Source organism: Vanessa tameamea, chromosome 21, assembly GCF_037043105.1.
Source record: "Vanessa tameamea isolate UH-Manoa-2023 chromosome 21, ilVanTame1 primary haplotype, whole genome shotgun sequence".
NCBI lineage: Eukaryota > Metazoa > Arthropoda > Insecta > Lepidoptera > Nymphalidae > Vanessa > Vanessa tameamea.
The window spans coordinates 7764292-7781144 of record NC_087329.1 but is presented as its reverse complement, the minus strand read 5'-3'; the positions used below and the strand labels follow the sequence as shown (position 1 = coordinate 7781144).

Here is a 16853-nt window from a genome sequence, read left to right as displayed (position 1 = left end):
CAGTAAAATGAGGTCGTATATTTGGTCGTAAATGAGGTGCAAAAAATATATTATCTATCAATGTACATATGTCTTGACATGATCTGTCTGTCGATATATATTGGAGAAACTTTTGATATGAACGTCTCTTATTAAACATGCGTATGAAGACTATACTCTATTTCAACGATAAGAGGGGAAAAGCCAAATAAATAACATTTGACAGCAAAGTGACGCGATATATCATCGCGACCAATGGGAGAGCTTGATTAATCTATGATATTCACAGTGGATTTGCGAAAAAATGGCGTTTCCACGTCGACCAAACTGTTATTGGAATTACGGAAGTAAAATTAATTTTAAAATATATAGTTAATTGTATTGGTATTGTATTATAAATCCAGATATATTAATCAAGAATTTTTAGTAGTGCATAGTATATCTGAGTTATTAGCAAATCGCATGAAATACGTAAATCAAAGGTTTGTTTGCCTTTATTCCTACTTCGATTGGAATAGGCTATATTGGCAATTTTTTTTTTGTTTTATTTCCGTCCGAAGCTCTGGCGCGTATCTACTATTGAAATGAAGTTTAAAATAACTGTCATAAGTTGCATCTCAAGATGCGTATGTGTGCGTACTTGCGTGTGTGCTGTTTCTATCAAATAATAACCAATTTGCTGCACGGAAATAAGTATCCGTCAGAAAAAAAATTATGAAGTATATTTTATAAAATATAAACTATTTACATATTATGGTGTAAGACTTAATTAAAAATAAAAGCGTGTACAACTCCACCAGTGCACCATTTCACTGTTAAATTTACTTAGATATTCTGGTTGTCGACCATTTTTCAAATAGTTAATTGTCCATACCAACAAGTCACCAGTAACGAAAAGTATGTTTGAAATATATATTTACAAACTATTACTTCAAGGTCATTTAAACGAATTTATATTTATTATCTGTGGTTTAAATTATCTTATCAAATAATTGAGATCAATAGAAAAAAAATATTGTATGACCGACGACCGATTCTTATTTTAATTGAACACATATTTGCTCAGGTTTAGGTAAGTATAAGTATGACGTAACTTCCTGCAGCGGAAGTCTGCCGGTCAATAGACGTATTACTTTCAAACCGCTTGTCACTGGAACAGTGGACTAAATATATACCTAAACAAGTAATTCGAATTCAGCTCATTACAAATCGATCATTAAATATCTGTATCGTTAGAGTTATTATTGCATCTACTGATATAAGTTTTATGTATATTGGTTTATTAGTCTAATCAGTTAACCATTACAAATGTTTCATTTATTGTCTGTGGAAATCGATCAGCTAAAGATCGCCTTTGTGTACATTTATTTTATTTATTAATCTGTGGTATATGTATTTATTATTTTATCGATGCGAGTAACTTTGGTTTTATTAATTGTGTGTAAATCGAATATATAATGAATAACGTATAAGTTAATATAAGTCCTGAATACGTTGTCTCAAGAGATAGTTTAATAAATAAATAATATGTACTTAAACATGCACATTGACGAACGGTATCACAATTATAATTTAAACAATATATCTGGTGTTGGACACTCCAATAGCTCAGAAACTGTACATTAAATAACAAACATACCTAACTAAAAATTAGTTAGCAAGATATTTTCAACCCACATTGAAATACGACTATACGTATATATTATTTAACATTTATAGAAACATTTTTTTTTTAATTTTATATACAATATCTAAATAAAATATTTATTTCGAGCATTTCATTCTACAGAATATTTATTATATTAAATGTAAACGCTATAAATGTCGTCGTAAACTTAAAATTTAATTATTTATCTACATTGATTGGAGTATCTATTTATTACCACTGTCAATTAAACTATAAAATTCTAAAATGTGAAATCGAAAGTCTTGTAAATTATTATGTAAAAATAACCATTACCTTATATATATTTCCAAAACGTAGGAGCGAAAGTTCGAAACTGCGATAAACTGGAACTAGGTTTATGCAACAAATAAACTTGTCCCACTAAAGATTAAAATTCGAGTAAGCATTCTAAACCAATCAAGTTTATAACTTCAATATCCGTCAAATTTGCACTTCACTCAGCGAGAGGTTTTTTGCTGTCGTACATTTCGTACGGATGTTGATTTGACTCAACAAAATTGATTTAAAATAGATTTAAAACTAAACTTGCTGGAATGCATATTTCCTAACATGACGTGGGGGGCTCCCTGACCCTTTTTGACCACTAAAAAACCAGTCCTTCTTTTTGGGGGGCATCACGGGATGGATTGCGCCTACTACCGTGACACCTCGACCTTAGGCCTACCTATATGGGCCTCCAAGCTAAAGAGTATTCCGGATACACAGAACCCCCTTGTTCACGACGATGCTTACGGCGGATGAGGAGATGCTCAAAGCACCGACAATAATAGCTGTATCCTGCGATAGCATATGAGTTTAAAATAGAATATATTTGTCTGGTATTCCATTTTATTATTATACTAAGAACATCTAATAATTCATATACCATTAGAAAGTTAAGAATTAAGAAAATTAATCGTAAATCTAAATGGATATAAAATATAAAGTGAAGATGTAAGAAATGAGAACCCCCTCCGAGCCGCACAACTCTCCCCACGCGCATCACCTGTGCGCTGAGTTTCCCATTGTATAGAATATTAAATAATAATAAAACTATTTGAGGCTCTTAAAGAACGCTTGGAATGCCGCATACGCATACCATCGAATAATACATAAAAATTTGAATAAGGAAACTTTTACGAGTCTTTCTTCTTCAAGAATTATCTAATCAGATAGATAATATTTGTTTAGAAAACTACGAACACGTTGTACATTAATATTATGCAGTAGGTGTGATCGGGAGTTTAATAAAATTCTTATTTATCTAGACGAAACTAGTAATATATAAATTATCACTAGCACTACAAATATAGGCATAAGATTTCGAAACGACAAAGTCTCATAACGCATAGTTAAGCGAAGACATCTTATTTATTCTATAAATTATTCTCAAAGGTCCGTGACCCGAGATAAGCTTATAATTAGAGATGCGTTTAAAGTACAGTAATATCAGAATAAGACCAGAAACATCGCGTTTGATACTGTAATGAGTTTGAGCAAATTATTTTAATAGCAGATAGCTGCAATTATTTACAAACCGAGTCAAGATAATCAACACAAAATTATGTATAATAAAACACCTCTATACAGAGCGTTAGGATATTACAATGCAGAGTATAACACTGATAAAATGTATTGTATATACATATATATGTATTGAATCAAAATCAAGATATTCTGTATTCATAAAAGCACCTTTGAAGAGTACATTCTGACAAAAAGAACCGCCAAGAAACTCAGCAGTTACTCTTTTCCACCATTTTGATCACAGAGTATGTAAGTAAGTATAATAAAATGTTTGCATATCCTGACTACCTAAACACTAAGTCCACGCTTTTCTATCCTTAATTATGTATGTATTCCAATTTCGCGTATTAACCGCACCTTCTGCGCCATTTTTTGACATTTCAAGCTCTTGGTGGAAGCTATTACTAAATTATATCATATTATTTATGTTAATACATATCGACTAAAATATATAAATATTAAACACTTAGTATTGTTGTGTTGCGTTTCGAGGAATGAGTGAGCCGGAGAGAGGCACATCAGATCTCATTTCCCAAGGATGGTAGCGCATAAGCCGTATAAGGAATGGTTAAAAACTTCTACAGTCAGTGACCACTCACAGTCCCATGTCATTGTGGCCCACGTGTACCGCCATACGATATATATATATAAAAAATATATTGGGACTTATTTTTCTATAATATAGGTAGACGAACAACTACGAAAATGTGTGATCAAATTTCAGCAGTAAATTTAAATAACGAACGTGAAAAGAAAAGATTCGAAAGTGCGTACACTTTTTAAAGATGAATAAATTAATAAAAATGTTGACTACTATGAATGTCGTATATATTATATTTATAATTCAAGAGTGTCTAAATTCTAAGATGTTTTAAATTAAATACAAAATAGAATTGCAATGTCTAATTTAATAAGGACATTGAAGATGTTGACGTAACATTCAAACTGTACTTTTGTATTTATTGCTGTAAGTAATGCTATATTAACGTCAGTCTGACGCTAATATAGGATTACTGTGAAATTCCCACAACTAAGGAATTAATCAGTACCGATAACAAAATAATTGTTTTAAAATTATTAGTAATACTGTTAAAAAATCAATTAACATTTTTAACACAACTGCAACTGTTGAAATACGTGTAGTGTTTTGCTAACGATACCAAAACTTTGCGTATGGAAATCTATATTGTATCATTTTCATTAATTACTGGTTCAAGGCACGTTCAAGGTTTTGTCTTTGGTTCACGCGTAAATAATTCGAAAAACACTTCGAATTTTATAATTGGAACGTAATTACTAGCTGTTTCATAGACATGTAACAACATAGACAACGCATAAATTTAATTAAAGAAAACGAAACTAGGGCACAGATAAATAATGTGTTTGAAATTGCATACAATATAAAATTAAAGATTTTTATCGTATTGGATTTGAATGAATAACTTTATTTAATTTAATTGTATTTTTTTTTAATGTCAAAATTTATATATAGGTAAGATCAACGGGGACACGAATAAGAGTTTTGAGTCGATTTATAATCTAGATATTATCTAACAATTATATATACAGTAAATATGTGCCCATAGAATCAAAAAAAGTAAATATTATTTCATTCATAGTGTTTAAAGATCAATTTATTTTGATATTAGTTACTTACTTAAAATTTATCAGGACTGTCAACTAATGACGTCAGATAAATTACGTCGGTTCACCAAATGACCACAGATTCAAAATCGACGTAAACATGCCACAAAGAACGCAGGTTTAATACTGATTAAGTTCGACGCTGAGCAAAATTACTATGTATTTAAACACCTAATTCTACAGAGTTCATTATTCAGAGATTATAGAAAGTATTTAATCAGTTACGAGCAAGGTACTAACGTTTTAATTGCAAATTATATACGAGAGAGAACTGACGATAATAACATGGAATAGAATTAAAGGAAAGCGGTCAGTTTCAATTGTTACTAATTCACTTGATTCTAGTCCTAGTTTAACACAATGCTTAATTTCTCTTAATAATACGCACTTGTGCATGTGAGTTCATTATCCAATCAAAAGCGATTAGAAATGTATAAAGTATCGTTATTGCTTTAAAATGTTCGCGGCGAAAGTCATAAAGATTACATTCTCGCTTTGATTCTTCATCTGTGAAGCGCCTGATACACATGACGATACTACATAATATTTTATCTTAAGATAAAACATACATAGCTTTCTATAGAATTCAATGGAACACACACAGCGAAGATAAGATATATTTTCATCATACAATATATATCTTAAGATTACTGAGTGATTCGAAATTTTTATATTAAAATTTAAAATGTGATGTAAATAATTATTAATTTTTAAGGGATTGTAGTGATTTAATATACTATACTTTCTTGATAATGTAGGGTATTAAAAATAAACTTAAGAATAGTAAATAATTTTTTAGTATATTTTTTTCTTCCTATTCGTGACAGTTAAAGGTATCATACAGTTTAGCCATTCCATTAACTTTTAATTTAGACTTAAAAAAAAACTTATTAATCACTTAATTTACACATCAAATCATAAAAATAGTTTTTATTATATAAAGAATTATAATTATACAAAAAAATTGTCAAAGTACATAAGTATTCGAAAAAGAACAATCGAAGGTTCTCGATCAGTTTTCTTTGCTTCAATAATTGACAGAGTAGTTCCGACATCTAAATAAGATACGGAGAAAGTGTTTATGTAACAATTTAATTGTCATATCTATTTCGTCACTCTTAAATTAAATATCTTGCATGCATTATATGTGGTCAATGAACTGTGATTCGCCATTGTAAATATCGTTACTTAAACAAGATTTGTTGATATTTTTTTTTGTCGCTTAATCGAAATCTTATCGAGATGTTGAAATATGTTTGAGTATCGAGTCATATTATTACAATGTTTTTAATATGTTATGCTTCTTCAGATAGAAGTCTGAAGTAAATATAGTAAATCTTTTGGGCTGGACTTCTGAGGATAATAATAAGGTTAGGAACTTTAATTATTAAAATATATATGCATGTTTTTATTCATCATTCCGCCGGACTAGTTTAAACACAAGAAATTTCCTTAATTCTATTGAATTTCGAACGAAAATATAAATGAGTATTTTATTACTTTTTTTATTGAAGTATATTACAAGTAGGCACAGGTAACATATTTTCAGCTAGTATATTTTTAAATTCTATTAACAATATCTAACTGAAGGTATGTCTAGTGTTGACTTCCTGGTGTTAATCTAGCTCTAACCGGTCTAGAGACAGGATAACGGGATAGCTGAGACGATATCCTGCTTACATAGTTGTTACATTTATAATATTTAAATATATATAGAAAACTTTGTTATTACCATACTGTGGTGATCATAAATTATGCATTTTTAATCTATAATGATAGATTTTTATTGCATTCTTAGTAGACTATTTATATTAGAAATTTCATTCAATGTATGTCATTAATTCTTATTATTATAATTAAAACATGCTCATGTGAAAAGGCCTTAATATTTTACTGGAGGAGACGTACCCTACAAGCTTGCTGTCAACGACCCCGTCCGTTACCTCACATTTGAGCATGATCCGTAGTGTATCATAACTATATGTGTATCTATGTTACAACTGACATAAACACATTAGATTTCGTCTATGTGCGGTCAACCAAAATGTATAAAAACGATCATACGAAAATATGCAAAATCGTATACTTGAAAAAATTATACTAATATTAAAAAGCTGAAGTTTGTTTGTTTGGTTGGACGCGCTAATCTCAGGAACTTCTGGTCCGATTTAAAAAAGTCTTTCAGTGTTAGATAGCCCATTTTTCGAGGAAGGCTATAGGCTATATAGGCAAGCTACGATCAAAAGGAGCAAAATCATGTATAATAGAAACTTTTATATAGTCGAGCGATGTCGGGAAGAGCAGTTAAAATAAATAATAATAAATAAATATTGGACAACATCACATACATTACTCTGATCCCAATGTAAGTAGTTAAACACTTGTGTTATGGAAAATCAGAAGTAACGACGCTACCACAAACACCCAGATCCAAGACAACATAGAAAATTAATGAACTTTTTCTACATCGACTCGGCCGGGAATCCAACCCGGGACCACAGAGTAATGTACCCATGAAAACCGGTGTACACACTACTCGACCACGGAGGTCGTTAAGGGAATAAAAGTGCATAATATTTGTTACAAAAAAATATTACTTACCGCTGGTTTAGCGCCGTAACTCGTATCGTGTCTGATAACCGTCCCACCGGATTACGATGTTACACCTGTGCATTTGTGCACTACATCTCCAGGACAGTTGGCTAATCTCGAATAGGTAGGTATTGTATTGTATTGTATTGCGGCAATTTAATAGACTATTCTCATTATTATTTTCTTCTATTTTACACGCGAACTTCTCAGCCTTGAAGGCGGTCAATACATATAGTTCTTAAATATGACAACAATAACGTAAGATCTTATATATTATGCCTAAAAGTAAAAATAATTTTATCTCAATGGTGCATCGACTTATCCAAAGCAAATTCTGTCGAACGTTGCCGACGTTACGAAAGATACAACGCTTATCAACATTCCATATTTATCTGAAGAAATGTTTGTTTATTTCCGGACAATCGATAAAAAATATGTGTCATCTGATTATCAACTTGTAACATCGATACATCAGTATATCTTTGAACCAATAAATTAAATCACAATAATTTATAATTATTATAAAATAAGATACATTTAATTATTTATAGTTTTAGTCGTCACTGAAGGTTAATCACCACGAGTTGATTAATTTTGACCGGTATTTTACACCTCATTATATTCTAACAGATCTATTATAATCCGATTAATCAGAATTATCAATACAGATTAATTATTTCATTGCATCTTATTTACATTTATTTTAATCAGCGGTTAAAGCCAATTAAAACATACGACCATACATGCATACATACATATTTAATGCTTAGCTCAATTTAAGCATGAAATCAATTTTTGCAAACTTTAATGTATTATTATAAATATGTACATGTTCCGAGCCTTCAAAAAAAAAAAGGTTTGGAAGTTATTCCAACACGATGCTTTATGTGGGTTGCCGGATAAACACGTGACAACCATGTGACACATGTAGGTCTCCTCACGACGTTTTCCCTCAAAAGAGATCATTCGATCATTATTTTGAATATCGCTATAAAAAATAACTAGGTGATTATGAATTAAATTTATTAATTCTAAAATCCGTTAAAGCATCTATGAATCGAAATCATTTAACGGTAAATTATTTTGATAGTTTCGTCGATTGGAAACATCTTATGGAATGCGTCTATAACTTGTTTTTGACTTTCTTTTATTTAACAGTAATACGTAACAAACGTGAGATCATATATATGTATTCTGTATTTAACTATTGTACATAAAACTTTATTTTAATTGAACATTGCTTACCATTCATCATTACACCCATTTTCCAGCTTTAATTATACATGTATGAATAACTAGTTCCCGCCCCCGGCTACGTGCGCGTGTGACGTAATCAGCTGTCTTTCACAGCGTGTATGCAAAATTTCATAATGATGTGTCGAGTAGTTAAGCGTGAAAGCGTTACATATAAACAAAGTCATTTCCTTTATATTACTGAGGATAAAATAATATAGTGTTTTTTTTTATTTCATTTTACGTCACATACGTACGTACATCACATACTTTAACTGACACCATAATAACTAGATGGAACCCGGTTTCACTCGGCATAAATAAAAATAAACTACACTAAAAAATTAATACGCTATTTTAACCTAAATTCAGCCGGGAAATATTGCTAGCATACCTGCTGCCATCAAGCGCGGTCATGATTTGTTTAGTAACTATTTCTGTTTATTTGTAATTTAGGTATTCATGTGCATAATATTTAAGCTCCTAAAACTAACAAAAGACAGATATAGACAAGCTTAGCAAATTGTAGGGACGTAACGTTTGTCTATCTAAGTCAGAAGTTTAACCCGTTTCCCATTTTCTCTGAACTAGATATTGTCAAGCGTAAACAGTTATTTGCAACTGCTTAAATGACTAGTTTCATCTTTGAAAAATGGCACTTCATTGGTTTTACTGTAAAATTAAAAAATCTACCTAAACTATGTATTTTTCCTCGTAATTTCATATATTCCCAATATTATTTTGCGAAGGCTAGACGTGCTTCGATTGCGCGTAGGCTTGTACCTACTTTGGTCAATATTATTTCCAAACACTCGTAAAATCACTTTAAAAGTACCGTTAAGTAAAAACATGTTAGGTAAAGAAAAAGATAAGCCTATCATTATTTTATTATTTATTTTATATGAACACAGTACACTTTCCCTTTGTTGAAAAATCTAGAATATTCTACTCGGTCATGATTATAATGTTTTGGTGAAGGTTGTTCACTTTGATCATCATTATGCACACTTATATAATAATATAATGTCGTATTTGTATTAGACAACAATAAAATCCATTCCAGGTGAAAATACCATAACCAGAGAAGCTAGTCAGCTTTTTCCTTCAACTTTCAGTCGAACCCAAGGCCTACTTTTAATTCCATATTCCTTATCGTATAAATTTCGTTAGCACGTAATCCACAGCATTATTGAAATTACCTAAATTTGAATCAAAATAAATGTGGCATAGTTATTTAATCATTTAATATAGATCGATATAAAAACGCAAAGACGGAAAACTACTAGATAAACATTAAAAAAAAAAAACATTTAAATTGCGACATTGAACGGAAGTGCAAGATAACAAAAAACGGGAAAGAAGTTAAATTGAATTAGGCAAAACAGCAAGTCTGAAGCCTGATGACAGCAGAACCGACATTAGCCAAGGCATGATTGACTAAACACGGGTCCTCCAGCACCAAGACAGGTCAATGACACTGACAAAATAGCAGGTGTTGCCTGGGAGAAAAATAATGGCTTTAATAAACACCCTTTTTACCCAACCTTAAAACGTATCATGCTTTCAATCAAAATACCTACTAAGTACGGTACTCTACGAGAATCTTACAATTAACCTTCGGATAAAAGACACCTATTACGTATAGCATTTAAGTTTTCTCTTTTATCTGTGCAATCTTTTAATAAATACTTTTTGGTTTAAAACATTCATATTAAACCGAAAAAAACGAATTTGTATTAAATTAAATTTTTGTTTTAATTTAAAAACCAGCGAATAAAACCTCTAGTTTTCTTTTTAATTATAATAATAGTGCGTTTACTTTAACATAAAATAAAACTAGGCTGTATCGTGTTTTGTTATCGTGCACCTTAAATAGTTACGTTCATGTGTCATTGTTATTTTATAGATCGTTCAATTATAAACCGCGAATACTATCAATGTATGTTAATCAAGGCGTTCGTCCTTGTCTCGACACGAATACCTATCTTACTCGGTCGTATACATTTACATACGTCGCGTTTAACTCGTGACCTCAAACCGAACGAGAGAAAATCTTTGCATATAAATTTTATAAACATGTATAAAAAAATACACTGAGGAATTTAGATACCATAAATTTTGTAACTACTCGTGAAGAAAAATAGTATGTTTATTTGGGACACATGCAGACATATAATTTACAAAAATGTCTATGGGTTGGTTCAGTGTTGCATTACTTTATTTACGGATTATTTTTTATTTTTTCCTGGATTTTATTTTACGGATCATTAAGAGCGTTTATTCAGTTTGCCAATTTGTGACATTTATAAGTCACAATTATTTTAGTCTGTGCCGTTACCATAAAAATTACAAATTTTAATATATTTTTTTAATAAAAACTTCCTTGGACGCTGTGAAAGTAAAATTTCAAGGTCAAATTTGAATGCAACGATTTCTATGTAACATACATGTATGACTCTTGTCACAAGTCACTTGCGTTCACTATTTTTCATGCTAATAAATTAATGACGGAGAGCGTCATTCTTAGATGTTTAGAGGTCAAGTAGTGTATGTAACAATTAAATAATTATATAGATACGAGATTACACTTGCTCGAGCTCGTCTAATGACAGTATAGGTTAGGTTAGTATATGTAAATAAAACAAAGAAAACGTTGGTCAAATAAGAACTAAGATGCCAATCAAATACAACTTGGTAGTAGGAGTTTTGCACATCCCTTTGGGTAGGTAGCAATCAAAGCCAGTGTAATAAAATAATTACTTCGCTAGGTAGGTAGCGCATCGGCTACGTAAAAATGGGTATTATTTCTTAAGCGGACATTTAATCGACGGTGGTGAATACTTACCATCAGGTAGTCCATTAGTCAGTCCACCTATATATTAAAAACATTCATTTACTCGAGATTTACGGTAAAAAGTACACGAACTTATTGCCATTGGAAAATAAAGTATTGAACGAAATTTAAATTCCGATAATTAGTTTTTTTTTTAAATTTCTTACAAACTACTTCTTAACTAACATAACTTATTTATTAACAATATCTTGAATGCCTACTGACGTTATAATGTTTGAATTATAATACACTAGCTTCCACGCACGGATTTACTCGTGCATAGGTGTTAAACTATCTCTATCCAAATTAAGATGTTCGTATGTAATTGAATAACAAATATTCAAACATCCAAACTTTCACATTTATGATATTAATATAAGATTTACCAGCTAATGCGTCTAAAGTTTTCTCAGACTCACGCGCCATCTCAAACGTTAATGGTCGAACGTCAGAAACCTTCACGCAAGTGCCAACAACGGTCCGTTTCAAGTTAATCAGATGAGCGGTGCGTGAAAGCATAAAATACGAACAGAAACAACCATTTATGTTAATATATTAAACTAATATACGAATTGATATCATCTTAATTTTAAGCATGTTAATTTATTTATTTATAAAGGGGCTCATCCCAAAGCATCTAAGTTCTTACGATACAAATCTTAAAGTGAACTTGATAATTATATTCGAATTTTAAAAGTTACTTTCAGCAAATATTATAATACTTAGAGCAATATAAAATGTTTACGTTTTTATTATTTACTTAATTACTTTGTTTAAATCTACGATGAGCGGGGTCAAGTCCCTCCCAAACGACAATCCAGTATCCGCCACTGATATTTAACACAATGTATAAATGTTGTGTACATAACAAATGTACACAACATTCACACATTGTATCATTTAAATTTAATTTTAAAATGTCTAAGAATGGCAATATATTGCTAAGTTTAAAATAAACACTACCATATGATTCAATTTTTTTATAAGTATTTTAAATTTTACCTTAATCGTTCTGAGATTTGCTCTTGCTTCTAACACACAGCTGAAACAAAAAAAAAGATAGATTAAAAACAGCTACTAACGGTTAAGACTTAAATCATAGTGCCAAAAATTACGTGATTTTTTTAGTCGGAACCGCTCCACGTAAATTTTGTATATAAGAATCATAATCACAAAAATATTTTGCAAATGTCACTGAAATCCGAAAATAAAAACGCTTCATTTGGAATTCGGTCTAAAACATTGCCGTGAATTTTGTTTTTTTTTTTTTATTGAACTTTATTTAAATGTACGAATAGTTTGTTGTTTCTAGTCTGCCGTTATTATTAAACTTAAATCGAGTTTTAGACACAATAAAACACGGCATGTATATAGATAACTATTTGTCGTCCGCGGCTTCGCTCGCGTTTTAGTTACGCGGTTGGTTGTCACGTGTTAGGAAAAAAAGTAGCCATGTTCATACCAAATTTCATCAAATTCGGTTCATTGGTTTGGCAGTGTAAAAGCGACAGACAGACAGAGTTAAATTCACATTTATAATATTAATAGTATATAAGTAATAAATACCTAGAAGTATAATAAGTAGAAGTATAGATCAATTATATTACAATTATCTGTTCCATCCAAATGGTTCGTTTTCATAAGACTACTATTATAGGAGGATGATTCGAGGAGGGCATATGAACAGTGAAGAACTTTGCTGCGTTAACAGAGACAATTATAATTAACTTTTATTTATTGTCACATTTTTTTTAAATAGTTATGACTTATGAATATATAGATATATAAGGAGATTTAAAATATATTTAAAAAAGGCCTAGGTGGTAACTGACTAGAAAACGTGAATGTTAACAAAATATTGCACGTTTAATGTGTTTAAAATAAATTTCGTATTCTCAACGATCCTCTTGTCAAGAGGCCTTCGCCCAGCATTTACGGGCTATATCTTTCCTACTTTTACATTAAAAAAATGACAGAGAAAAAAAATCGGACTGCTTACCTATATAAAAAATTAAACAAAAGTGGAATCCAGATCATTCTCCATCGCAGGCGTGAAAGTTGCTGATATCAAATAATTGAATGTTACAATTACATTTCGACCTGCATTCGTTACAAGGTATTTAAATATAACTATATAAGTACATACACACTCAAGTTATATATTAGAGCACTTACGATTAACTGAATTTAATTCGATATTTCCTGTAAAATATACTTTTAAAATAATTACAAATTAGATTGAGAGATTAATCTATACTTTAAATTATAAATGTGAAAGTAACTTTGTCTGTCTGTCTGTCGCTCATTCACTACCAATACAATGAACCGAATTTGATTAAAATTTTGTATGAAGCAAACTTGAACTCCAAGAAAGGTATAAAGGCTACCTTTTTGCCTAACACGTGACAACTAAAACGCGAACGAAACCGCGGACGACAACTAGTTAATAATATATAATTAAAAACATACGTTTTACGAAACCAATTGAATTTAAGGTAATTATCGCTTCCCTTGTATTACTGTAACATAACTGGTTCTCAAAGTTTATATTCAGAAAGTATAGTTCCCTTTGAAACATTAACTGCTCTTTAATGTATTACTGATGGGTAAAAAACCAAAGGGAAATTTACTTGGTGGCAGAGCTTTGTGCAAGCCTGCCTAGGAAGGTACCACCTACGATTAGATATTCTACCGCCAAACAGCAGTACAGTTAGCAATATAGTTGTGTTTCAGTTTGGGTAAGTGAGTCAGTGTAACTACAGGCACAAGGGACGTAACATCTTAGTTCCCAAGGTCGGTGGCGCATTGGCGATGTAAGGAATGGTTAATATTTCTTTCAGCGCCATTGTTTATGGGTGGTTTTGCACGTCCTACTATCTGTAGCATTAAAAACAGTCGCCTCTTGATAAGAAGGTTTAGATTTCATAAAACCCCTCTACTCACTCCACTGCGGGTTGTTCATTAAACAGAATTCATCTGAGACATAAAAGCAAGCTCATCACGATTGTCTTCGTCACGAGATGCACAGGTGAAACATTTTATCTAAATTTATATAAATTCAGATCGATAAACACAACTAAAGCACCTGAAAATACTGTAGTATTGCTCAATTTGAATTCACGATTATCGGTTAAGATTCGATATTCTATACTCTGTGTTTCTACGATTAAAAATAAATTAAATAAACGTAATTATGTCCTTCAAATATTATGTTACAGGTATGTAATTCAATTTGGTTGTTATAATTTACACCTGTCGTTGACAGCTGACATCGCGAGTACGCGACAAAAGTATATAATTTTTTTTTTAGTTTTATTGAAATGTCTGCCATACGTGACATTGGCGGAATGTTTCGTCCCCAAACGTGCATATTCACAGAAAATAAAAACAGTGTTGTTAAAAACGTATTCATAGAGAAGGACAAACTCTTTAAAATAAAATTTTCTTTAATTATTTTTATATACTGTATTGTCAGTGCCAAAAGTATGTCCAAAATTTCAAGTCAAACATATCGGTGGAACTGATTAAAAATTTAATTGAATTTACACAAACTATTTTGTAAAAATTACATAAAAGTTTCCAAAAAATGATTTACGAGAATTAAATATCTAGTATTCCTCGACAAATGACGTTTGAGAAACCGATACTACTAATAATAATATCTAACAAAAATTGTTGTAGCTCGAAAAGTTTTTGAATTATCAAATTTTGTATGTAGGTGTCATATATTATGAAGTATATGTAAATGTATTTGTTCACAATATTGTTATATGACAACTTCAAGAGTACACACACATACACTATTTTAAATATATAGTCATTTTTAATATGCTCGAAAACGGCGTATACGCCAGTGATATTATAATCAGGAGACAACAGCCTACAAAATCCCATATGTTGTCCAAATTCTCGCTTAGGAATACAAAAACTAAGCCACCTAAATTACACATTATATAAAAAATAATAATATAGTTATAATTCTAAGCATAATATAAAAAAAATCTGGCCAAGTGCCAGTCGGACTAGCGCACGAAGGGTTCCGTAACATTATTATTACTGTTAATTTTTTTTACTACTTATTATTAAAGTAAAAATACAACTGAGTATTTTGTAAATATTTCAAGTGCCTGTTGCCAAGGTTGATATCTAGCAAAAAAAACCGCGTTTGTATCGAAGGCACCCAGGACAAACAGCGAAGTGTTAATAATAGAGTCCCGTTTTTACCCTTTGGATACGGAACTCTAAAAATACCTTGTTATTAATTTTAAAGAAGTTCCAACGCCAGATATTTTCCATAAGAATTTTAGTGTGTCGTAATTAGTTGCTTTAGCAAGCGTTCGCAAATAGTTTTAAATAAACACAACGTTGCGAATTTAGAGTACGTTACGTGATTTTATTATTAAACTAGCTGTGCCCGCGACTTCGTTCGCGTAGTTGTCGGAAACACTATCATGATTATCGTTTGATTGCTCACGTTGGTTTTTGTTATTATAATCGTCAATAAGATTTAATAATATGTTTTACAGTACTTCAGCGTAGATTATATTTTTAGTTTTATTTTTTTGTGGTAGAAGAACATACTGATTTTGCCCGCAACCCGATCTTGACAACGCGACATATAGTTGGCCGTGTGAAAAGCAGTCTTGACGTAAATCGATTCCTACGTGTTTAAATGTTTGGTCCTGTGATTTATTAATGGTTAAGGCAAAAGATAACTTAATGAGAAATTGAATTCTTTTAAAATTAAAAGGTAAATCATTTGGATTCATTGGGATGCGAGGTATAAGCAATGTTTGACCAACTGCCAGACCAGTCAAAACTGTTGCAACGATCACGTTATTGCGAAGGAATTTTACTTGAAGGCGGGTCCCGTTACATAAATTTGGTGGTTTAAGATTTCTGAGTAAAATCATCGCAGCACCTATTTTTAACTTCAGGGAATGTGGTGGAAGGCCGCTCGGGTTTAAAGAATTGAGAAACTCTTGTGGGTAATGGACAGCATCTTCTTGATCCATTAAATTATCAATAGATGTGTAGGTAGTTATATCGCCTGGAAGTTTGGTTAAAATTAGGTCGTTAATTTCGTCAACGCTACTATTTCTCGCCGCCAATATTGCCCTTTGACACATCCATTGGTAATCTTTATTTTCTATTTCGACGATATTAGGGTAAACTTTTGATATTAAATCCTCTATGCTAGTCACTTTTTCTCCTAAATCGCGATCAATTTCAATTTTATTTTCAGAATGAGGTACTTTTCTATCTCCTATTAAAAGTAACTTTGAAGGAAAATTTGTACTTCCTCCCCCCAAATGTGCTCTCATATTCGTAGATAGTTTTAAGGTATGGACAAATTTCCATAACGGTGAACTTTTAAGG

General features: G+C 31.1%; 1 protein-coding gene across 1 annotated transcript in view; it reads right to left on the bottom strand.

Moving 5' to 3' along the window:
- Positions 1–16853, bottom strand: part of LOC113395607 (zinc finger CCCH domain-containing protein 13) — an 82941-nt gene that overhangs the window by 38436 nt on the left and 27652 nt on the right. Inside the window, exon 2 of the mRNA XM_026633240.2 lies at positions 12477–12516. The gene's annotated coding sequence lies outside the window, so the exon portion shown is untranslated. The remainder of the gene's footprint in view (positions 1–12476; positions 12517–16853) is intronic.